Source organism: Globicephala melas, chromosome 1, assembly GCF_963455315.2.
Source record: "Globicephala melas chromosome 1, mGloMel1.2, whole genome shotgun sequence".
In the NCBI taxonomy this organism is placed as follows: domain Eukaryota; kingdom Metazoa; phylum Chordata; class Mammalia; order Artiodactyla; family Delphinidae; genus Globicephala; species Globicephala melas.
Window position 1 is genome coordinate 186884259 of NC_083314.1, and position 26066 is coordinate 186910324.

Consider the following 26066-nt stretch of genomic DNA (forward strand, 5'->3'; position numbering starts at 1 on the left):
GGAAGGAGGCTGCTCGTTAAAAACGCGGAGCTGAACGTATAACCAGAACCGCTGGTTTTATTCTTCCTCAAAAATGTTTCCAACTTTGCTCCTTCAAAACACTTTGAAAGTATGTGAAAACAAAATACTCAGGATACAACGGGAAGCTTTGTGCCTTTACAAAGCTCTGTAGTGAAGGCGACTTTCATGAGAAGTCAGGGAAGTGCCAGGAATATACTGACGTGGAAACCGTTAACAGAATGTTTTTAAAACAAGCAAATTACAGCTCTGGCTGGAACCTGCCGAAACCAGGTCACAGTGACTGCAAAACCGGCTTCTCTCCCGTTACATGGGAGACGAAGTGGGAAACTGAGAAGCCGACACCCAGACAGAACAGGGCCGGCCAGAGGTAGCGTCCTCACCCCCCAGCCCATCTGCCCTGGGCTCCGAGGGGTCCCTGGTGACGCCCCAGGACCCCTGCCCGGGTGACAGGGTGCGGCCCTCCCGGCCTGATTTGGGGGAAGCCTGGCCCCCGGCAGGTTCCCGCTAACGTCCCCGCGTGTGGCGCACACACCCCCCGGCTGTCCCCGCAGACGGAGGCATGAGGCACCGAGTGACACAGACACAGAGGGAGCCGGGCTCTCAGCCGGGGACGCGGTGGCACGAGACTCCGGCTCCTTCCTGCGCTCACACACGCGCCGTGTGAAAGCCTGAAAATGCAGCCCACCGGATACCCTTCAAATCTGAGCAAAGCCACCCGAAATAAGAGACTCAAGGACGTCCTAGCAGAGGCCAAGGGTACCAGGGAGCCCCCAGCAGGCCGGAAAGCTCAGCGAGGGGACAGGATGGAGCCCTGCTGACCCCTGGGCACGGAGCAGGACTGAAGGAAGGCGGGCGATGTCCCGCCGTCCACAGAGAGAAGCCTGGAGCCCTGCTGCTACGTGCCCTCCCAGATCACACGTGGAAGCCCTACCCCCAGCCCCCATGTGACTGTATTTGGAGGTGGGGCCCCTAAGGAAGCAATGGAGGTTAGTGGTCAGAGCGTAGGGCCCCTGACGGGATTAGCATCCTCGCAAGAAGAGGAGACACTCGAGCTCGGTCTCCAGGGTGGGAGGACACCGGGGAGGCGGCGAGCGAGCCAAGTGTCCTCACCAGGCACCGACCCTGTTGGCACCTGGGCCTCAGCCGTCCAGCCTCCAGACCCTGGGAAGTGAGCTCCTGTGGTCTCCGCCCCCATCCAGGTATCGTGAGGGCAGCCCATGCAGACCGGACGCCTGCCTCACTCCACACACAAGCCGCGGCCTCAAAAGATAAGGACTCACCACGAGAGGCAAAGCGACAAAAAAGCACCGGCCCAAAGAGGAGAGGGACACACCTGAGTACCGTGAGGGGAGGACGCATGTCCATCCAGAGGCCGCCCGAGAGGCCGACAAACCCGTCTCCATTATCAGCCGCACCAAGAGACAGGTTAGCGATTCGGGATGCGGGAGGTGCTTCCACAGATCAGCGAGGAAAAAGCAACAGAAGCGTCAACGAAAGACAAGTCTCCGCAACGGCAAATACCGTCAAGGACCAGAGCCATCGGAAGTCGCCTGTCCTCCGAGACGGGCGAAACCGGGGCCAAAACTGACTGTCGAGAGCACGCGCGCTTCCCCGGGACCCAGCAATTGCACTGCTCCGAGACCAAGGCCCGAGGGACCTCACACGTGGGCTCGCAGCCGGCAAAGGGTGTTTGCGGACACCCAGGCCCATCGGCAAGAGGACAAGTGACCTGCGGGCGTGGCCGTTCAGGAGGACCCGTCGGCCGTAACCTGACTTGAGCTGTGCTCAGCAGCCCAGACGCATCTTCCAAAATCAAACCAAATAAGAAATCAATATGAAGCGACGTACTGACGTCCATAAAGCGGGCTCTGTGAAATGATGCCCTTGTTACCAAACTAAAAAATAAGCAAAACGGACAGTGTGTCGTTTCAGGATGCGCAGGTGTGAGATGAAATCCTTCTGGTCAGTGGAAGACCAGAAGCAGTGGGTCTGCGCTGGGCGGGTCGGCTGCTAAGGGCACGCGTGTCCGCTCCGTTGTGTTTTATAACACACGTGAGTCCCATGCTCTTGAAGTGCCTCGAGTGCTGCAGTGAACAATGTACAATCAGAACTGTAGAAACGCAGAGGGGGGGGCCCGAGGCAGCAACAACGACATGGTTATAAACTAGCTTCAGATTTTAATAGAAACACAGAGCTCTGCACAGAAAGGCCCCGGCCGCTGCATGCGACCCCGCCGCAGGGGCCCACATCCACGCCCCCACCGGCTCGCACCCTGACCAGCGGGGAGCAGCGCCTGTGGACGTGCGCTTCACACCCACGGCAGAACACCGACCAGCAGGGCTGCCTCAGAGAGCCACGGCACTGATGTGACACTGCTCCCAGGCCACAGAAGTTGCAGATGTGCAAGTTAAGGGAGGGGAACTAGGGAGTAAAGTGGTGAGCAGGCAGGAGGGGGCCACATCCTCTAGGCCCCTCCCGACGACCAGCCCTCCTGGGGGAAGGGTCAGTGCATGTCCTGCGCACACAGGACCGCCATGCAATGTCGGGCAGAGGTGTGACCGTGCTGTTGTCTTTAACTAGAGACTGAGCATGGTTTCCGGAGATGCCTCTTGGCAAGGAGGGGAATGTGGTGGTTAATTTCATGTGTTAGCTGCGTTGGGCCACGGTGCCCAGATCTGTGGTCAAACATTATTCTGGATGTTTCTGTGAGGGTGTTTCTGGATGAAATGAACGTTTAAACCAATGAGGGTGGGCCTCGTCCGATCAGGCGAAGGCCTGAAGAGACCCCAAGGCTGACGTCCCCCAGCGAGAGGAAGTCCTGCAGCAGATGGACTTCGGACCTGAACTACGGCAGTGGCTCTTCCTGCACCCAGCCTGCAGCCTCCGTGACATGTGAACGAATCCCTCACAGTGAACACTCTCTCTACACACACGTCCTGTTTATTCTCGTCTGGAGAACTGACTCACATGAACTCTCAGGTGGACTTTCCATCACTCCCCACCCCAGGCAGAGACAGGAAGGTGCCGTCAGAGACCCTGGCAGTGCACAGCCCGGCTCCACACCCTGGCATCACTTCCGGCAGAGGTGGGGGAGCCCCTGTGGTCTCCAATCCACACCCATGTTGCCACCTGGAAAGCAGTGCCCAGGTGACTCACAAGGAACCACAAGGGACAGCAGGGCATCCTGCATTTAAAAATATATATATTTTTTTAAACAGAGTTTTTGTTCTGAAGTAATTTCAGATGTACAGAAAGTTGCAAAGACAGTTCAGAGAGCTCCTGTGTAACCTGCCTGCAGTCTCCCCTCGGTTAGCATTGCTCCGACACAGTGTGAAAAAGAAAAGGACACACGTTCTCAGGGAACACGCATGTGCAGAGCGCATCCCGGGGCGGGCGCTCTGGGGATGACCCGTCCCACCGCCCGCTGCACCCACCGCGGGCCCTGAGTGTCCACCTTCCCATTCGGCTGATCTCAGTGGTAAACGGTCCGGAAGCTCAGCCGGGTGGGCTGGCAAGGCCTCCATGGGAAGCGGGCCCTGGGGGGCGGCTCCGGCTGACCCCGCAGCTGCTCCACCCGGAATCCTGGTGGGTCAGGAGGCTCGACTTCGGAGTCAGAGTTGCTCGAAGTCAGAGCCTGCGGGGCACCTTGAGGTGTCCGGTCGCCTCCACGGCGCCTGTGCTCTGGACGGACATAGAGCGGGAACGACAGTGGGCCCTCGTGGCCCCGTCTGCTCAGCCGCTCCTATACCTTCTCAGCCTGAACGACACCCTCAAAGCAGCTCTCCGCTTGTCTTTGGAATTCTATAATTAGGACGGCTGCAGGGAACTTTAATGAGCTCAGTTTCTATGGCAATGGAGCATCTTGAGGGCTCTGACAAGGCGAAGAAAATACACTTTAAAAAAGGAGCTTAGAGCAACAGACCTTGAAACAAACCAGGCAGCCCCCAGATTTTGGGGGGAGCATGGGGTGCTCCGAATTTTCAGGGCAGATCACGATGCTACTGGAAGCCTCTCTGACTGTTTGCTGGACACGGACCCACCGCCCAGGTGACCAGCCCAGCACAACCCCCGGACAGCCCTAGAGCACCTCGAAACTGTGGCGGGAGCGCTCCGGCGACGGGGCATGTGGGTCAGCCGAGAGCCTTCCTGGTGGTTCCGGGTTGGTGACCAGCCCGAGGCAAGGCCAGGGAGCTGGTGAGGGGCCCTCGTCCCTCAGGCTGGGGGTGGGGTCCTCAGCAGAGCACGCGCTGCTGCTCCCAGGCCCAGCTCCCTCCGGGCGAGTGGCGTCCCCTGGGGTCCATGCTCAGGAGGGCGGGGCCCGTGTCCAGTGTGCAGCGCACTCACTCAGGCCCCCCTGTCCTCACCAACCACACATCCCACCAGAAGGCTCCTACTGCAGGCTGCACGTGACCATCTAGAAGCAGGAGTCTGGGGTTTACATGGGACGCTGGCCTGGCCATGGGCCACGTATCTGGTGCTGCTGAGATGCCTGGTGGCCGCACAGGCTGGGGGTCCTGAGGGACGGTGGCCAGTGTGGACAAACAGTCCCAGGAAGCCCACGGAGCCTCACAGCTCGCCTGCATTTCCCAGTGGCTGGTGTCACCCGACCGTGGACGCGGCAGCCCACTGCTACGCACACCAGATGGTCGCTGTGTCTCAGGAGGGACCGGGCACTGTCCCCAGAGCCGTGTCCTCCTGTGGCTCTGCGGGTCATGCTGGGGGCGGAGCAGCAGTGAGCAGGATACAGCAGTGCCGGTGGGGTCGCCCCCTCCAGGGCCCTTTCCTTTGTGGCTTCCTGCCCCTCACTCTGATGTGTCCCAGCAGAAGATGCAACTTAAAATCCGCTGCTCTGAGAGGTGGTTCACCTCTGAGAGGCTACAGTGCAGACCTGGGAAGGGTCTCAGAGCCACCCTGGCAGGAAGCCAGCCACGTGGGCACAGTGGTAGTTCGGTCCTCTCAGCGGCCCAGCTCCCACAGAAGCCTGCCTTCCGCACATGGTCCCGACGTGGCCCCCAAGCCTTGGCATTGCTGGCGCGGAGCTGACCATCTGCGTCTAAAGCAATCCAAGAAGGGTGACCCCAGGGATGTCATGGGTCCAGGGCCGTCACGTGACTGAAACCACCCAATCAGGCTGCAGAGAGGGGCTTCCCTCTGAGGCCAGGTTGCCCCTCCCTGGGCAATGGAGCAGGGACACAGGGCCCGGGCGTGGTTGGCTGTGTGGACGAGGTGGGGCCAGCCCCAGCGTATGGCCACGGGAAGACAGAGTGACCAGGGCCAGGCTTGCCACCCCACACTGCCGCCTCTGGACACGTGCTGTGGGGATGTCTCTTGGGGGGACAGACCATCAGCTGTGGCCACAGCTATCTGGAGCACGTGCCAGTGCCGTGGCCCGGCAGCACCGGCGGGGCCTCCCACGGAGAGGAAGCTGGGGACCGGGGCCAGCATGCGGTTCGTTTCCCTGAGCCTCATACACGGCAGGGAGAAGAGGCGCGAGGGTCCCCCCAGTGTGACGCGCTGTGTGCAAAGCGGCGGGGCAGACACACGTCCCGAGGCTCGGCGACACCTGCAGGAGTCCACCTGCCGGACACCTTCCCTGGTGGCCAAGATGGACATCTGAGCTGTGCCCGTGAGGACACAGCGGCTGAAGGTCAGGACGCTAGGCTCCGTGGACAGGAGAGTGGCCACGGGCGCCATGGAGCAGCCGCCGGGGGTGGGGAGGGGAAAGGGGCGCCTCCCTCGAGGAGCGGCTGACGGACGCACCCTGACCCAGCGCTGGAGCCCCGAGTGGCGGATTCACTCCCACAAAGGCTCCGAGGGATGGGGGGTCCGGCACGTGCGAGAGATCCAGCGAAGGACCAGGTTCCTGATGTTTGTAAAGAGAAACGCTTACGAAAAGAAAGGTCTTCTGCTCCCCAGGACAGGAGCTGTGAGGACCGGACGGCGTCCTCCGTGTACATCAGGGGCCCGGCCAGCACCCAACACCGGTGTTCAGGGCGACCAAGCCATCCAGACGGACCCAAGGGCCCATTCCTGTTGGCTCGAGCTGCTGTCACAGGGCCCCAGACGCCCCATTAAAGAACAGACCTTGACGAGGCACAGGGGGCGCAAGGCCAGGGCCACACCCTAGGGGTTCCCAGAAAGGGCAGGCCTCCCAGGGCTCCTCAGAGCTGTCCCTTTGTCACCAAACACCATCAGTTGAGAAACCCAATCCTAAGAGGTACTTTGAGAGGGAGGGGGGATATTATAACAGTTCAACGTTCTCACAGTTTTTATCACAAAGATACAAATTTGTCCTGAAATGAGTTGAGTTTTGATGAAATGTCTGACCAATGTTTTCAGAAAGATTCTCTGGAAAAACGTACACCAACTTGCAAGCGATCTGTTGCAGATGAGTTCCGCCGAACCACCTCCCTTCCATGCAAGCGTCCTCCTTTACGGACTCACTTCTTATAAACAGCACGAGTCCTGGAGCTGCTCAGAGCCCACCTGTGCTGCAGGGGCCCGCGTTCCCCCCAGACCCGCTGCACCTGCGGCCCGGAGCACAGGGCCAGGCCGACGGGAGAAGACCTCGGGCCGGGAACACGGGCACCCCGAGTGTGCCGGGGGAAACGATGGGAGGGGACTGAGGACAGAGCCCCTCCAAAGACAGCCAGTGGTGGCTGGACCACAACAAGGATGGGCCGGCATCACGGCCAGATGTGCGGGTCAGAATGGGAGACAAGGCTGGCTCCTGGGAGGCCAAGCGGAGAGCGAGGCCTGGCGCTCGTGGGATCCAACTGCAGATGAAAACTGGGGTTCAGGGCAGCCGAGACAAGCCCGCCCTAGGGGCCGCCTGGGTCCTCCCGGGACCCACAGATGGGCGGCAGCAGAGTCTGCGGGCTGGAGGCCCGGGTTCTGGCGACGGCCTCGGCCAGCTTACTCGGCAGAGGGGCTCCCGGGGTCTCTTCTCCTGCGGCACAAGCACCCCTCCCCACGACCCCAGCGCCACGTACACCTGGGGTCGGGGCCTCCACACAGGAATTTGGGGGGCACGCTTGGTCCAAAACAATCTGCTCCTGGCCCCCCCAGATTCGTGCCCCTCTCACACGCAAAACACACCCACTCCATCAACAGCCCCGAAGGCTTCACTCCTGCAGCAACACTGACGTCCAAAGTCTCACTGAAACATCATCTAAACCTGGGGGGGGGGGATGACACTCAAGGCGCCCCCGGCCTGGACCTGGGGAAGTTGTGTGTTTCCAAGATGCAATGTTGGGGGACTTCCCTGGTGGTCCAGTGGTTAAGACTCGGGGCTCTCACTGCCGAGGGTGCAGGTTCAATCCCTGGTCGGGGAACTAAGACCCTGCAAGCCACATGGAGTGGCCAGAAAACAAAAACCAAAACCAAAACCAAAATGCAATGTTGGGACAGGCACAGGATGGTCAGTCCCACTCCAAAAGGAGAAAGAGAAAAGGAGCGCAAGCAACAGGTCCCCAGCAAGCCCCAGACTTGGCCAGACAAATTCGCCAGATCTTTAAGGTTTCACGTGCTGCCCCCCAGCCTCACTAGAGTGGCGGGGTGACCCCTCACTACGAGGCTCTCTCAAAGTCCCAGAGGAAAGGGGAGTGTGGAGCAATGAACCAAAAATCCAGGCTGCCCTTCAAGGCATTTGCTGAGTCCTATGCCGCACGAATCCAGGGCAAAAGGCCAAGAAATCAAGCAGAAAGAGCTGCTAAAAGGTTAAAAAAAAAAACAAAACAAAAGCTCGGTGGAGATTTCTGGCTGACTCACAGCGCTGGGGAGACAAAAGCTGGAGATTGGGGTCCTGGTGACCCCCCAGACTTTTCCAGCTGCAATTACTAAAAGATATTAAAGGAAAATGAGAAACAGACCAGCCTCAACAGAATCAAGGTGACTCACCCACACTCCATCTGCTGGGATAAAGTCAAATCCTTTCAAGAGGAAAATAACCTCACTCAGAGCTCCTACACTTTTTCAAACACAGTATCTGATATTCAGTAAAAAGTTACCAGGAAGGTCAAGAAATAGGAGCGTTTGACCAAACAGTCAATAAAAATGGCCTCCCAGGAGATTCCGATATTCTACGTATATTGAAAAAGGTAAAATGAGAGAATTTCACCTGTGAACTGGGTCTATGAAAAAAGGAATCACATTCTAAAAACCCAAGCATTTTAGAAATTCTCAAAGTGAAAATACAATGATTGAAATGAATAATTCAGGAGACAGATTTAAGAGCAGGTTAGACAAAATAAGACATACTAGTAGGAAAGATCCAGATTGCAACACAGTGGGGGGAAAACCGGGACGGAAGAAAGTGCAGGAAAGAGGAAGAGGGCATATGGGACACGGTGAAAAGACATGGATGTGGCGCCTGGGGGACAAAGGGAGAGGGGACGGGCACCATCTGAAAGGACACGGCTGATATATCACAGCAGAGACAAAAGACACTGTGCCGCAGATCCAAAAAACTCTACAAACCTCAGGATAAATTCAATATTCCCCCTCTTTTGCAAGGCTGCTAAAACAGAAGAACAAAGACCATTTTAAGGCAGCCAAAGAGGAAAGAGAAGCAACCAAGGGAGTAACGGGGGAACAGGCGAGTCTCCAACAGAAACGGCTGAGGCCAGATGATGCACCAGACGTGCTGAAAGAGCAACGCTGCCCACCTGGGCTCCACACCCAGAGAAAATGACCTCAGAAACGAAGGCAACAGAAAGATGTTTGCACAGAAACAAAAACCAATTAGTTGTCAGCAAATCTCTGCTAGAAGAAATACTAAAGGGAGTTTTTCGGGAAGGAAGATGGTCTCGGACGTAAGCACACGCTGCAGGAAGAAATGTGTGCGTCCGAAGGGGAGTCTGAACGCGCGCTATTCCCAACAGCGCTAACCATGATTGAACGCGCGCTATTGCCAACAGCGCTAACCACGATTGAACGCGCGCTATTCCCAACAGCGCTAACCACGATTGAACGCGCGCTATTCCCAACAGCGCTAACCACGATTGAACGCGCGCTATTCCCAACAGCGCTACCCGTGATTGAACGCGCGCTATTTCCAACGACACTAACAATGACTGCGCAGTTTACAACAGGAGTAAACTGTACACACGTGACAACAATAGCATAAAAATTGATAAGGGGATAAGTAAGACTGAAGCGTTGTAAGGTTCCTGCCTTACCCAGAAATAGCAAAAATAATAACTTAAGGTGCATTCCAACAATGTTTCTTAAAATTCCTAAGGTAGCCAGAATATTTTTTATTTTATTATATTATTATTTTTTTAAAATAATTTATTATTTATTTTTGGCTGCGTTGGGTCTTTGTTGATGCACGGGCTTTCTCTAGTTGTGGCGAGCGGGGGCTACTCTTCATGGCTGTGTGCGGGCTTCTCGTTGCAGTGGCTTCTCTTGCTGTAGAGCACAGGCTCTAGGCGCACGGGCTTCAGTAGTTGTGGCTCACAGGCTCTAGAGCGCAGGCTCAGTAGTTGTGGTGCACGGGCTTAGTTGCTCCGAGGCATGTGGGATCTTCCCGGACCAGGGCTTGAACCCGTGTCCCCTGCATTGGCAGGCGGATTCTTAACCACTGCACCACCAAGGAAGTCCCTATTATTTTTTAAAATATTTATTTATTTATTTAATTTTTGGCTGTGTCGGGTCTTAGCTGCGCACGCAGGCTCCCTGTTGCAGCGTGCAGGCTTCTCTCTAGTTGTGGCACGCAGGCTCCAAAGCGTGTGGGCTCTGTAGTTGTGGCACGTGGCCTCTCTAGTTGTGGGCTGCATGCTCAGTAGTTGCGGCACGCAGGCTTAGTTGCCCCACGGCATGTGGGATCTTAGTTCCCCAACCAGGGCTCGAACCCGTGTCCCCTGCATTGGAAGGCGGAGTCTTAACCACTGGACCACCAGGGAAGTCCCGCTAGAATTTTTTTTTTTTTTTGGCTGCATTGGGTCTTCGCTGCTGCATGTGGGCCTTCTCTAGTTTTGGCGAGCAGGGGCTACCCTTTGTTGTGGTGTGTGGGCTTCTCATTGTCGTGGCTTCTCTTGTTGCAGAGCACGGGCTCTAGGTGCACGGGCTTCAGTAGCTGCAGCACAGAGCCTCAGTAGTTGTGGCTCACAGGCTCTTGAGCGCAGGCTCAGTAGTTGTGACACACGGGCTTAGTTACTCCGCAGCATGTGGGATCTTCCTGGACCAGGGATCGAACCTGTGTCCCTTGTATTGGCAGGTGGATTCTTAACCACTGTGCCACCAGGGAAGTCCCTAGAATATTTTTTTAAGTATATTTTTTAAAAGTATTACTTAACAAAGCTAATAAAAAGCGGGGTGGGGTGATAAAAAAAGTAACACTTGATTAAACCAAAAGAAGGCAGGCAAGGAAGGCCAAAAGAAAGAACACATAGGTCAGTTACAAAATTAATAGTAAGATGATGGATTTAAACTGTAACTTATCAGTATGACATTAAATGTAAACGAACTAAATGCTTCAGTAAAAGACATGGATTTCACACTAGGTCAAAAACAACAACTAACTTCTGCTTATAAGAGCTGTTTCCAAAATATGATACAGAAAAGTTGAGTATAAAGATGGAAAAAATATACCACATAAACACTAAGATCCCCCCGTTCCCCCCCAGCACACACACGCATAGTTATACTGATGTCAGACACAGGAGACATAAATGCTAATAATATTTTTTATCTAAAAGAGCAACATTTCATGATGATAAAAGTGTCAATTCAAAAGGAAGATAGAATGATCCTAAATCTGTACGCACATAATATAGCACAAAATACATGAAGGAAAACCAAAAAGTCAAATTTCCAATAATTTAATACCTATAGATATTAAAGATATTTTAAAGGATAATGAAGATATGTACTATGTCAATAAGTATGATTTAGACTTTAAAATACCCTTAAAAACACAACTTACTAAAGGTGACAAAAGAAGAAATACAAAATCTGAATAGTTAATTTGTATTTTAAAAATTAAACCTAGAATTTAAAATGTTCCCACGAGGAAAACTCCAGGCTCGTGGAGCTTTGCTATAAATTCTTCTAAATAATTAATTTAGAAATAACAGCAGTCTTAATGTAAATCTTCCCAAGAATTAAAAAAAAAGCTCAGGGACTTCCCTGGTGGTCCAGTAGTTAAGAATCTGCCTTCCAATGCGTGGGGCCCAGGTTTGATCGTGGTCGGGGAACTAGATCCACATGCACGGCGCAACTAAGAGTTCGCATGCTGCAACGAAGAGCCCGTGAGCTGCAACTAAGACCTGGCACAGCCAAAATAAATTAAATAAGATAACATAAATATTTTTTTAAAAAGCTCAATTAATTTTTTAAGGCCAATATACCTCCATGTTTAACTCTGACAACGTTACAGAAAAAGAAAATTATAGGTCAATTTCTCTTGTAAACATAGTTTGCAAAAATGCCAAACAAATATTTGCAAACTGAATCCAGCAAAATATAGAAAGGATAACACATTATAGCCAAACAGGGTGAACTAAGTGAATGCAAGGTTGGTTTAACATTCAAAGCCAAATAATGTAATTCACTTTATTAACAGAATAAAAGAGAAAAGTATGTCAACAGATGAAAAAAAAATCCATCTGGTAAAATTCTATGTTATTCAGGATAAAACCCTCAACTAGGAATAAAATAGAACCTCCTTAATTTGATGATGGGAATGTACAAAAGAAAGAAAAGTCACTCAGCAGACAACATCCTTAATGGTAAAATTGTGAAAACTTTCCACTGAAATCTAGAACGACAGGATGCCTGTCGTCAGCATTTCTGTTCCATAATGTTTTGGACACAGGCTCAATGTTTTGGAAAGATAAACAGTGCCAGTGCCACAAGGCAACAGCTGAAGGTTTGGAAATAGAAATAAAACTCACTGGCGAAACGGTAGTGTATACAGGAAGCCCAAAGGGACCTGCAGATAAAATACTAGGATTTTTAAAAAATTTATTAATTAAATAATTTATTTATTTATGGCTGCGTTGGGTTCGTTGATTCGCCATTGTCACAAAATACACCACGGAGATAAATTTTAAAAGCTGTTTTTCATATTTAGTATGACTACTTTATTTTTTTTAATTTATTTTATTTTATTTATTTTTGGCTGCGTTGGGTCTTCGTTGCTGCACACGGGCTTTCTCTAGTTGCGGCGAGCGGGGCATACTCTTCGTTGCAGTGCACGGGGGCTTCTCATTGCGGTGGCTTCTCTTGTTGCGGAGCACGGGCTCTAGGCACGCAGGCTTCAGTAGTTGTGGCATGTGGGCTCAGGAGTTGTGGCTCACAGGCTCTAGAGCACAGGCTCAGTAGTTGTGGCGCAAGGGCTTAGTTGTTCCACAGCATGTGGGATCTTCCTGGACCAGGGATCAAACCCGTGTGCCCTGCATTAGCAGGTGGATTCTTAACCACTGTGCCACCAGGGAAGTCCCAAAATACTAGGATTAATATGTGAATTAACAAGGTTGCTGGACAAGAGTTCGACAATCAACTGCATTTCTCCATACATTTTTATAAGCAAACAAATAGAAAACAAAATTATAAAAGGAACACCACTTAAAGCAGCATTAAAAAGTAAATGGCAGAGACTTCCCTGATGGTCCAGTGGTTAAGAATCTGCCTTCCAATGTAGGGGACGCGGGGTCAATCCCTGGTTGGGGAACTAAGATCCCACACGCTGCAGGGGAACTAAGACCCGATGCAGCCAAAAATAAAATAAAATAGATAAATAATAATTTTAAAAATCACCCAGAAGCAAACAAACACTAATAAATTCTTTAAAAACAAAAAAGTAAACGGCAGTGACATGACCTAACAAAAACTGTGCAGGACTGCTACACAGGAGACCACAAACGTTACTGAAAGAATTTAAAGAAGGGTTAAATCTATTCTCATGGATTGGAAACCTCAGTGCTGTAAAGATGTCAATTCTCCCATGTTGATCTATGAACTCAAATGTAATCCAAATAAAAAATCTCATTGGGTTTTGGGAAACTTATAACCAACTGTAAAATTTGTATAGAAATAGAAAAAGTAAAAAACAACCAAGATACTCTTGAAGAAAAACAAAATCGCAGGACTTAAAACACAATGATATTAAGAGTTATTATAACGCTGAGTTAGGGGACTTCCCTGGTGGCACAGCGGTTAAGAATCGCCTGCTAATGCAGGGAACACAGTTTCGATCCCTGGTCCGGGAAGATCCCACATGTCACGGAGCAACTGAGCCCGTGTGCCACAACTACTGAGCCTGTGCTCTAGAGCCCGCAAGCCATAACTACCGAGCCCGTGTGCCACAACTACTGAGCCTATGCTCTAGAGCCCATGAGCCACAACTACTGAGCCCACGTGCTGCAACTACTGATGCCTGTGTGCCTAGAGCCCGTGATCCGCCACAAGAGAAGCCACTGCATGAGAGGCCCGTGCACTGCAATGACGAGTAGCCCCTGCTCGCCGCAACTAGAGAAAGCCTGCGCACAGCAATGAAGACCCAACATAGACAAAAAAAATTAAAATAAGTAAACAAATTAATAATAATAAAAAAAAGCTGAGTTAAAACTGTGATATTGGTGTGAAAGGCCAACAGGACAGAACAAGTCCAGAGACAGCCCGCCCCCACCCCCGACAATGTATGATAAGGATGTCACTGAATCATGGTGAGAAAAGGATGGGTTTTCCTATAAGTGGTTCTGGATCAACTGGTTATCACCACGGCAGGGGGCGGGGGGGGGGGGGCGCGGATAACCTCTGCCCCGACCTCACGCCATACACAAAACTCACTCCCAGGTGATGTAGGACAAATGAAAAGCTGCAATTTGGGCAGGAGAGAAAATACTCAGGACCTGGGGTTAAGGGGATATTTCTTTAACAGGATACAAAAAGCACTAATTGTAGAGTGAGCGTCCAGTTTTTGTTCATCAAGAGTGGAAAGGCAAGCCGCTGAGTGAGGGGAGGTGTTGGCAGCGTCGCATCCACAACACACAAAGAGCTCCTGCAAAGCAGGAGAACAGACGCACGGCCGATTAAGTTGTTTTTAAACAACCTGATTTTGAAACTAAGCAAAAGACTTGGACGGGCACCCGACAGCAGTGGGTCCTAAACAGCCCGTTAGTGAGATGCTTACTCAGCCTCAGGGGTAAAGAGGAGGTCGGACCACGGCCACGATGCGGGACCATTCACACGTGCTCTCTTGCAAAGAGCTTCTGACAAGCCCGTGTGCTGCAGGACGTGTGAGCGGGACCCCTACAGCCCGAGAAGAGGGTGGAAACGCAAAGTTATCACGACTGTGCTCCCGGCACACGCCTCCTAAAACCCTAGGAGTCCTGAGTGTCTTCTGTAAGCTGATGAGATTGGCTTCAGGTTGGGGGCTGTCGTCACGGTCCAAGGCATAATTAGACGGCTGGAACTTTCGGCCCTACACCCGCCCTCTGGGGAGGGGAGAGGGACGGGAGGTAGGCTGCCCCCCCAGCCATTTCCCTCCCCTCTCTCCACACTTCAACACCATCTGCCCTGTCCTCAAAGATTCGAGCCACAGGTCCCCATGTCTTTAGCTCAACACCAATGACCTTAACCTTCCCTGCCCTCATCAACACCGCAGACCTACATCCCTCAGGATCACCCACCTGCAGGCCTGCGTCCATGCCCGCACCCAACCTTCTCTCTGCCTGACGCCAGCCCACCTCTGTGACATTCCTCATCCAACCTAAGAGGCCATCAATTGTCAGAAACACCGTGATTTTATGCACCAGAAAGAAAGAAACGTTGCCGGCTAAACGGGGACACCCAGACCTGCACGATGCTCTCCGATTTCAGCCATGTTAGGAAGCGGGAGGCTGGTCCTAGAACTGACAGAACGCGGTGTGCGGGGGAGGCTCCTGGCCCTCCTGAAAGGAAGCCAGCCTGCCCTTCACCCTGCGCTCATCTCTTCCACTTGGGTGGATATCTGGGAGCCTCGATGGACAGATGGTTGGACAGGAGGCTGGACACACACACGTGCCAAATTCTTGTGAATCCTGAGTTTGAGGATCAGATCGTAAGGAACGAGGACTGCGGAAAGGATCTGGACCCCCTGAAGCAGGAGCTCAGAGAGGCTCTGGCGAGGGTGGGATCCGTCCCAGGCAGGGCTGAGGTCCAAGTGGTGAGCTGGCGGGGCGCCGGGGGCAGCGCTCAAGAGCGAGTGCCCCCAAATGCAGGCCGGTGGCCACCCACAGTGGCAGCAGCGAGCGGCAGGGAGGGTGGTTCTCTTGGATAAACCAGCCCTTAGGAGCAGATCGGAAACCAGATGAAAGGGGTGGGCGGGGGGCGGGGTCCCTCTCCTTACACCCCCGCCCTGCAGGGCTCCATGCCCACCAGCCCAGGCCAGGCCACGTGCAGGGCTTTCCACCAGTGATGATTTGAAGGTGGGCGAGTGACCAAGGGCACGAGGCGTCGGTGTGACCCAGCAGCCGGGGACCCTGATGAGGCGCCTGATGGAGGGTAAGCCCCTCTGCGGAAACAGCACTGCAGAGGTCCGGCCGCCCGAGGAAGAGCCGGGGTCAGTCCTGGCTGTTGGGTCTCCTGCCTCAGTTTTAGAGAATCTGTTTTCAGTTGTTGGTCACTCACGGAAGCCCTTAGGAAACGCCCCCTCCTGTCCGGCTCTTCCCCCTCCCAGGGCCCCCCTGGCCCCCCTCAATGCCCAGCCAGCGACCAAGTCCACAAATTTTTCCTGTGGCCGAGGCTGGACTCGCCCCACGCCTCCTGCCTGCGCCTGGCCACAGCCTCCCTGCCCCGTCCCCAGCCCAGGCCCTGGGAAGCCATCACCTTTCCCGTGTGGCCCCCAACACCGACACGATCAAATCTCAGGGACACACACGTCGCGCAGGCCGTGACCTGGGCCCCCTGCCTCCTCAGGCGGGTCTGTAAGAAGGTCCGTGAACAGGGCTGCTGAGAGGCCGAGCCCAGGTGCAGCTCCGAGGGTGAGCCGGTATCAGCCCCGCGTCACAGCTGCTGCCAGCACCCTCTCCCTGTCCCACGCCCGGCCCCCTCCACGGGCATTCTGATGAAGCTCAGGTCAGCGGTTGTAATGAGTGTTTTAATACCTGTTACAACCTCTGATCATCAGAGAACAAAGGGGCAGGTACCGTGGACTCCACTTTACAGATGAGCAAACTGAGGTCATCCAAGGCCAGGGGTCCCGGAGAGAGCTGGAGGGGGTTCCCAGGCTGCCTCTGCCCCAGCCCCAGTGAGCCCACCAGTGCCTTCCGTCTGGGTCTCGCTTTCACGCCAGGAATCCCTCTAGAGGGGACCAGAAACCGCCCACAGTGGGGGGCCGGGAAGCCCCTGTGCCCGGCTGAGTATCCACCCCCAGGGATGACCCGTCCTAGTCCCCGAGCCTGTGCCTGTGTCGCCTGACACGAAAATAGGGACTCCGCTGGCGCGATTAAGGTAAGGACCCTGGGAGGGGATGATCCTGGATTATCTGGGGGCCAGTGTCATCACGAGGTCCTTGTGAAGGGGAGGCAGGAGGGTCAGAGTCAGAGACAAGATGTGATGACGGAAGCCCTCAGGTGTGCCTCTCACGCAGCCCGGCCCCCAGCGGCTCGCCTGCCCCAACCATCTTTGGTCCAATGAGGAACAAGAGGGAGGCCTCTGAGAGACACAGAGACACAGAGACACAGAGACACAGAGACAGAGAAACAGACAGAGACAGAGAGATGACTAAGGCGGGGCCTCCCTTCCCTCATCCTGCTGCTGTCCTGGGACCACGCTGGGCACCAGGCAGGGCCCTCCCCCTGCCCTGGACTCACCCCGGTCCTCGTGGCCAGCCCTATCCACCCTGGAGGAAGGATTCCTGTCCCTACAGCACGTCTCGAAGCAGCCGGCCAGCTCTTCCTCGCGGCTCTCGGCCACGTGATCACCTCGTCCCAAATCCACTCCGCTCGGATGGCCGTTTAGCGAGACCCGCACACGCCAGCACGGTCCCCGTCCTATCAACCACAAGCCCCGGGCGCGCCCACGGCTCCCCCCACCGCCCCTCAGCTCCTTTCGGGTCCCTGTCTGCAAGCAGCCTGCGGGCCCCTCCTGCTGGCCAGGGACAAGCCAGCTCCTGGTCGTCTGCGAGCACAAGGCCAGAGCGCCGCCTCCTTTCTGGGATCGAAGCACCAGACCTGGGAGAGGGGCAGCGAGGCCACGACACACAACCGCACGCCCTTTGCAGCCACGCGACAGGACGTGGCCTCAGCGCCTGAGAGGCCGGCACCGTGATGAGACCACCTTCCCACGAGGGCCGTGTCCTCCGTGACCTGAGCATCCTCGCCGGGACCGCACCACGATGCTCGAACGCCCGCCGAGGCTGCACGAATGCACAGCAGTGAACCGGGGTCAGCTGAGCAGCTGGCGGCGTCCTGGGCTGACTAAGTACCTGGACGTGTCTGACCACGAACGGAGACTTGGTGGAGAGTACACACTTCCGGTCCTGAAGGCTGCTCCCCTCGCTCGGAAGATGGTGTCCGTGCACCTACCGCGTCCACCTGTCCACATGCATGTTAACCTGCCTGCGTCCACCTGTCCACACTCATCTCTCTGCACTCACCTGCCCACACTTACCTGCACGGTTCACGTGGGACCCACCCTCCAGTTCCCTCTTTCCTGGTCCTTCCAGGTCCTGCCAATCTTCTCCCAGCGCTGGACTCCTGCCCCCTTTCCCTGACCCTCTGCTGCCGTGTCTTTGGCCTCGTGGGCAGCAGCGGGCCGCACAGGCCTGCTGGCCCTGACCCACCCCACTCAGCATGGGGCACCTGCCTGGTCCACGCTCTGACCGCGCAGCTCCCGCCTCACAACAGCTCCAGGACAGGCCCCGGCTCCCCTCTCCTCCCCCCACCTCCAGCCAGGCCAGGTACCCTCAGTGTCCGAGCTCCGCCCACACCAGGGCCCAGTCCGGTCCCACCCCTCCCCCTCCCACCTGGGCAGAGCCAGCTCCCCTACCCCTTATCTCAGCTGAAACAGCGTCTCCTGGTGGAAGCAGCCCTCCCAGGGCCCTTCCAGCCACGCGCCTGTGCCCTCCCTCCCTCTAGGGCACAAACTCCACGCGGACAGGCGGCACCATCCCAGTCCCTGAAGCAGACCCGGTCACCAGGGGCCTTGTACACAGAAGGCCACGAGGTGCGGGCGGTCTGTGGTCAGCCAGGTCTACCCTCTTCTCGCTGCTCCAGGGGAAGCGCCCAGCGTCCGCCTGGCCGCCGTGCCAGCCTCGCAGCTCCACGGGCCCCGAGTCTGGGTTTCAGCCAAAGAGAACGTAGCTGTGTGACCCCAGTTTTGATTTTCAGCTGCTGACAACCTTCGAGCACCCCATTCCCTTCCCTTGCCTCCACAGCTGAGGGAGCGGACGAGAAAGCCCCAAAGCCACCTCCTGTGGCACCGGGGGTCACAGCCCAAACGCCCTGGCCCTGCTCCCCCACGCCCCCCGAAACCCAAGCTGCTCTCTCAAGTCGCCTGGGACCGCCTCGGGGGCCCACCCTGCTCCCCCGAGAGCCTCGTGACGCCAACAGGAAAGGAACCCCACACAGTCCAGGTCACGGGGAGATGCCAGTCTCCCCCCAGCCGCCCACCGCCGCCCGAACGCAGACGCCGGGAAACGCTGGCAGCCACACGGCGAGGAGCGGGTGGTGTTGCCCCAAGTCCCACGTCCCATGCAGCCCCGTCAGTTACCCTCGTCCCGGACCGTGAGCTTCCCGAGGACCGTCTTCACATCTCTTCACGGTGGGTCTCAAGGAGCAACGGCTAAACAGACAAAGCGGCTGATGTTCAAGTACCCATACGCCCCCCCCGCCCCATTCTAAGAGGGACTAAGAAACAAAGTGCAGCCCCACCGCTGGGGAAGGCTTCCCAGAGAAAGCGGCTTATTCGACTTCTTCATGATATTAAAGATTTGGCGGGCTTCCCTGGTGGCGCAGTGGTTAAGAATCCGCCTGCCAATGCAGGGGACAAGCGTTCGAGCCCTGGTCCGGGAAGATTCCACATGCCATGGAGCAACTAAGCCCGTGCACCACAACTACTGAGCCTGCGCTCTAGAGCCCGCGAGCCACAACTACTGAGCCCGCATGCCACAACTACTGAAGCCCGTGCGCCTAGAGCCGTGCTCTGCAACAAGAGAAGCCACCATGATGAGAAGCCCGCACACTACAACGAAGGGTAGCCCCCGCTCGTTGCAACCAGAGAAAGCCTGCGCACAGCAACCAGACCCAACGCAGCCAAAAATAAATAAATAAAATAAAAAAAGATTTGTCACGTTGATATGAATCGATTAGAGAGATGGTTAGAAAGAGTGCAGGGGCCACGTGTTCATAAAGGCCTCGCACATGGGGGGAGGGGCAGAAAAGCGAGGCTGGGGCGGGGGGGGGGGGGCGCCCTCCCCCAGCGGGTCTGAGAGCATCTCCGAGGCCCGGCAGACACACCTGCTTCTCCTCCACATCTCAGCAGTGCATCCCACCTTCCCTCAAGAGAAGCACTGCCCCTTCCCCAGAGGGAGAGGCCTAATTATGAGAAAAACAGGAAAAGAAAAAGTGAGGGTAGGGTCGTTGCGGGCTGTGTGCCTCGCAGTTGACTGCACGTCTTTGCTTCGGGACCCTTTAGTGAGGCAGTGGGGGCATCTTTAGGCTTCTTCAAAGAAGAAGAGAACAAAAAAAAGAAGAGAACAAAATACAAGAAGTTTCTAGGAGTCTAGAAACAAACCAACAAAAACAGAACAAAAACTTGTAAGCAGACCTCGAAAAGCCCACACCGGACTCTGAGGAAAAAATATAAATTCAGAAGATTCCTGGGGCAGAGCAAGGGGTCGGGGGCGGGGGGGACTGGCTCCAGGACCACCCTCCCACCCCCTCCCCCAGCCCATCGCCCTCCTGACCTTAGGGCCCAACCCAGAAGGACACTCCTCCACCCACCAGACAGGAAACGCTGCTCTGCTGTGTCTGGTAAAAAGGAAAAGGGGGAGAGAGGGAAAGAAAACTGGACTGTTTTTCCAAACCCCCGTAACAGTCCTCCCTTGTGAAAAGGATCCCACAGACAGCTAAGTGAACCCCAGGCGGGACACTCATGATACACCATTAGCATGTGTTGATCCTACGGTGTACCCACTACTTGTCTGTTACATGTGAATTTCTGCTGTGTATCTGTTCTGTATCTATTATGTATCTATTACCTATCTACTATGTGTCTATGGGGTATCTGTTCTGTCTCTGCTACACATAATACGGGACATGTCCACCACATATCTACCCCGTGTCCACTCTGTACCGGATGCTGGTCCACGCCGAGGAGATGCTGAATCCTGTCCCCTCACAGGCCTCCTAGAGGCAGGCACTGACATCTCCGTTTCACAGGCAGGCCTACGAGGCAGCATCTGGACTGCAGGTCGGTTCAGTATTTCCAAAGCTTTTGATCCTAAACTCCTAAGTAACAGAGCAACAGACACGAGGGCCACAAAGTTGATAGGAAAACACATGCTCATGGCAGAAGTCCCACGAACCTGGGCGAGGCCTGCATCCCCGTGCACAGCTCTTGTCCTAGCGCCCCGTTCTAGTGGGTGAGGGATAGTCGGGGAGTTGTGGCCACGGCTGGGGAAGAAGGGCAGAGAGCAGGGAAAGGAGCTTTCGAGCAGGGCAGCAGGCGCTGGACCCGCATGGCAGCCCTGCAAGGCAGCCACTCCTACCCCCCATTTCACAAGAAGGGAAACTGAGGTTAGGGAGCCTTGTCCTGGAAATCAGCCTCAGACCCGCACTGGAGGCTGTCCCTGGGGTTTCACGGCCAGGGCCACCCCGAGAAGCGGGGGAGGGAGGATGCCCACCGGCCTCCTGCCAGTTAGAGGACTCAGCTGGTGCAGTTTCTTAGGTCTCTTAAACCATGTTTGAGATTCAAAACAGCTTTGCTAATTAAACACACAAAAGGGCCTGATTCTCCTTGAGATTAAGCTTTTGAAAGGCTTTAAGAATTTACTGGGGGGAAGCCCACGTTGTCACAACTAAATTCTGATGCGGGATTTACATATCGAGAGGAGACTCAAAGGTCGAGAATGAGGGGGGCAGGGCCAGCACCAGGGGAGCCCCCTCGGGATCCCTCCACAACGGAGAATCTTTTAATGTCTTTTTACTAGTTACTAAAAGTAGCTATCTCATTGTGCCGCTCATCTTAGAAAGTCAGACACAAGGAAGTCAGGAGCCCTAGGCCTCCAGGGGGTGGGACGGCATCGCAGGACAGCCCCCCAGGAAATCATGGACTCAAGATTACATGTCAGTGCAGGCACGCCTCAGGGATAGTGGGTTTGCTTCCAGCAAAGAGAAAGCAAAGATCGCTATAAAGCGAGTCCCACGCATTTTCCGGTTTCTCAGCACATAGGAAGCTATGTCTACACTAGACTGTAGTGTATTAAGCGTGCAGTAGCATATGTCTCAAAAAATGTACATACCTTAAGTAAAAACGATTTTATTGCTAAAAAATGCTAACCATCATCTGAGCCTGCGGCAAAGCTTTTTATCATTTGTTTATTTATTGCTGGTGAGGGTCTTGCCTTGATGTTGACGGCTGCTGACTGACCAGGGTGGTAGCTGCTGAAGGCTGGGGTGGCTGCAGCAATTTCTTTCTTTCTTTTTTAAAATTTATTTATTTTTGGCTGCATTGGGTCTTCAGTGCCGCACGCGGGCTTTCTCTGGTTGCGGCGCGCGGGCTCTAGGTGTGTGGGCTTCAGTACTTGTGGCTCGCGGGCTCTAGAGCGCAGGCTCAGTAGTTGCGGCGCACGGGCTTACTTGCTCCGCGGCACGTGGGATCTTCCCGGACCAGGGCTCGAACCCGTGTCCCCTGCATTGGCAGGCGGATTCTCAACCACTGCGCCACCAGGGAAGCTCCACAAAATGTGTTTCTTGTTTGTTTGCTTTTTAAATTTTTTTTTTAATTGAAGTATAGTTGATTTTTGTAAAAATTACTTTTATGGAAGTATAGTTGATCAAAATGTATTTCTTAAATATGAAGACTTGAAATTCCTCCTTGATCCACAGGCTGCAGAACGGAAGTTGTGTTAGCAGGCATGGAAACAACATTCTTCTCGCGCTCTGGGGCGACCAGGTACATTGTCAACGAGCAGTAATATTCTGAAGGGAATTTTTTTTTTGAGCAACAGGTCTCAACAGTGGGCTTAGAATGTTCAGTAAACCACGCTGTAAACAGACGCGCTGTCATCCAGGCTTCGTTGCATCTACAGAGCACAGGCAGAGTAGACTTGGCCGAATTCTTCAGCACTCCAGGATTTTCAGGCGGTAGGTGAGCATTGGCTTCGACTTGAAGTCACCAGCTGCCTTAGCCCCTAACAAGTGAGTCAGCCTGTGCTCTGAAGCTTTGAGACCAGGCACTGACTTCTCCTCTCTTGCTATGTAAGTCCTGGACGGCATCTTCTTCCAATAGAAGGCGGTTCCGTCTACACTGAGCATCTGTTGTGTAGTGTAGCCGCCTCCACGAACGGTCCGAGCTGGATCTCTTGGATAACTTCCTGCAGCTTCTCCATCAGCAGTTGCTGCTTCTCCCCTTGCACTTTGCTGTTATGGAGACACAGCTTCTTTCCTTAAACCTCATGAACCAGCCTCTGCTGGCTTCAAACTTCTCTCCTGCAGCCTCCTCCCCTCTCTCCGCCTTCACAGGACTGAAGAGGGTTAGGGCCTTGCTCTGGATTAGACTTTGGCCTAAAAGAATATTGTGGCTGGTCTGATCTTATACCCAGACCACTCAAAACATTTTCCACATCAGGGACTTCCCTAGCGGTCCAGTGGTTAAGACTCCGCGCTCCCAATGCAGGGGGCACGGGTTCCATCCCTGGTTGGGGAACTAATATCCCGCATGCCGCACGGCACAGCCAAAAAAAACCCGAAACAAAGAAAAAACAAACTTTCTCCATATCAGCAGTAAGGCTGTTTCGCTTTCTTATCATTCATGTGTTCACTGGAGCAGCACTTTTAATTTCCTTCAAGAACTTTTCCTTTGCATTCACAACCCGGCTGTTTGGTGCAAGAGGCCTAGCTCTCGGCCTGTCTCAGCTTCTGACACGCTTTCCTCGTTAAGCGCAATCATTTCTAGCTTTCGATTCACAGGGAGAGACGTGCACCTCTCCCTCTCACCTGAGTATTCAGAGGCCACTGCAGGGTTATTAACTGGCCTAATTTCAGTGCTGCCGTGTCAGGGAATACGGGGACCCGAGGAGGGGGAGGGAGGGGGGAACGGCTGGGGGGTGGAGCAGTAAGAACGCACACGACACTCGTGGATTAAGTTCACCGTCTCATAAGGGTGTGGTTCGTGGTGCCCCCAAAACAATTACACAGGTCACCGATCACAGATCACCGTAACCAACGCAATAATAATGAAGTCTCCAATATCGTGAGAGTTGCCAAAACGTGACACAAAGGTATCCTCGTCCACGGGAGCTGACCCTCGCGACAGTGACCACACGAGGTTGTCCACGGAGAGGACGGGACACAGCCTTCAGATCCAGGGGCAGAGCCCTGGGAGCAAACCTCAGAGCTCGGAAACCAGGAAGGCAACCAGCAGGACAGGGCAGCTCAGGGCCACGGGGCTGGGGACAGAGGAGACGTCCTGGTGGCAGCGGGTGACCTTCGGGCGAACGGGGTGACAAAGCTAGATGTCAGCACAAAAGCTGCAGCCTCTGTGGAATCCTGGGTCCCTGCAGATGGTCCCCCAAGGGACGTGTTTTTCCAGGTGGCAGATTTTGAAATAACTGTAGCAAAACAGCATCTACCACTGCAAGATAAAATGAAACCAAAGAAAAGACTGCAGCCTGCAGTTGGGCTGAGACCGGCTCCTCCTTTGCCCTTGGGCCGTGATCACGGGGGCAGGAAGACCCTGGGGATACCTACGTGCTTCGCGAAGACGAGAAATAACTCGGGGTCTGAACCAGCTGGTTCAGAGCACGCAGTGCACGCAGCTCACTGCCACCAGGGTGCGGAATCCGAGCGCTGTCTCTTCCCACAGAGAGCATCCTCATCTCACTTTCGTTACTTCGAAAATGCAGTTCAAGTTTTTTCTGCTCCTTGCAAGTCATCTGATTTAGCTGGGTGTGGACAAGTGACGTCCAACTTAACTGGAACAGCAAACTGGTCACACCCAGGATGCAGTTTTGTTGAACAAATGCCTTACAGGCTCACAAAATGCACAACTAAGGGGTGACCGGAGGCTCCTGTGTGGCCCCCACCCTCACCCTCACCTCTCTGGGTGGTTCCACCAGCAGGTCTTCCCAGTTCCTCTGACCAGCCATGTTCCCCGCCCTCTGCCCCCCCAGGAACCCCCGGCCCACGGCCATGTCGGTGGTCCTCCGCACTTCGCCTCAGGGGCCACACCACGCCCCGCCCCGGCACCTCCTTCGCCCCCGCACCAGCCCCACTACCCAGTGTTTCCGCCTTGGTGCCACTTACGTTAATTACAAGCTGGAACTTCAAATTTTCATTTTGCACATCTGCTCATTAACCAGGCGAGACCGGGAGTGTATCCTCCAGGGCACTGGTTTTCCCAGCATCTGCCCGACCCGGCATCCGGGGGCCGCCACTCAGGTACGTGGAAGGAAGGAAGCCCGTCTGTGTGAGGACCCCGGGTGTGTGTGTGTGTGTGTGTGTGTGTGTGTGTCTGTGTGTGTGTCTGTGTGTGTGTGTGTGTGTGTGTGTGCGCGCGCGCGCGCGCGCACGGCTGAGGATTCAGCAGAGACTGAGGTCATAGTGGACCCCTGGGTGTCTGCGAGAAGCCATGAGTCAGGAGCAAACCTGACGTCCGCAGGGGACGCTGCTCCACGTTCCCTGACTTGCGACTTACAGCCCAGGACCGTTCTGATTCCCGTGGAACCACCACGGCAGCAGTGCACCGAAGCCGCTTCCTCCAGAACTGTCACCTACCACTCAGGAATACATCAACATCAGCACACGGGCTCCGGCACCTACTGAAGACAAGCTTGGTGCCAGGCATGTTTACACACTGTTTCATTTAATCCCCACAAAATCCACGTGATTCAGTGCCTTGTGTCCACATCTACCACCTGGAGATGAAATGGAGGCCCAGAGAAGAGGTGGCCCACCCAAGACCGGAGTGGGAAGTAGGGGCAGCTGGATGCCAAGGCCCGCGCTCTGGGCCTCCTGGTGGCTGGGCCTCTGGTGCTGCCCTGGCCCTCAGGGACCTATGATCTCGCGTGAGTGGCCCAGGCACACGGAAAGCCCGCCCCATCCGAGGGCTGAAGCCCCAGGCTCGAAGGCACAGAGGAGCCACTTCTCCACAGCCGCCAACAGGCAGTCAGATGCTGACGGCCGGGGCCCCTGGCCCTGCTCGGTGGTGGCCTGGGGAGATATGCAAACGGGTGGGGGGCCCGGGGGGATCCAGGCAGAGCTTGTTATAGACACGAGAGGAAAAGAGCTCAAAACCGAGCTTTCAGAAAAATGACTGGAAAGCAAGAAATTAATTCAAGGCCAAGAACAGCCAAGACGGGAGACAGGGGCCGAGGATGGGAAAGGAGGCCGCGGCAGGAGCCTCAGAAAAGACCCCATACCCCGTGGCGACTGCTGTCCACACCGTGGGCCTGCACCTTCACACACAAGGATGAGGCCACGGGCCTGGGATGCGCAGCTTGGACTGGAACCAGGTTTCTTCCATCTCTTGCCAAAGACGGGGTCCAGAGACAGAGACAGGTGCTGCCCCTGGAGGTGGGGGAGGTGATGGCAAAGGAAAACCCCAACACCGCGCATCGGAGGGAACATTCCGGAGGACGCGTGGGCTCCCAGGGAACGTGGCTGCACCGATGTGACAAGCTGGGAGGTCACCCGAGGGGCTGGGGACAAAGAGGTGTCCATGTGGTTCCCAAAGTCAGACTGGGAGAGGGACACGTGGACCAGGACCCAGCACCGAGGCCTCTCTACCTCGTGCCCACAACCCTGCCTGCAGGTGAGCATCCGTGTCCACACCTGCGATTACCTGGCACCCCCCACCCCCACCAAGGCGGCCGTGCCCAGTGCAGTTCCAAGCGT

At 54.9% G+C, this 26066-nt stretch overlaps 1 protein-coding gene across 2 annotated transcripts in view; it reads right to left on the bottom strand.

The window, feature by feature from the left end:
- Window positions 1-26066, bottom strand: part of PRKCZ (protein kinase C zeta) — a 97995-nt gene that overhangs the window by 32010 nt on the left and 39919 nt on the right. The window lies entirely within an intron of this gene.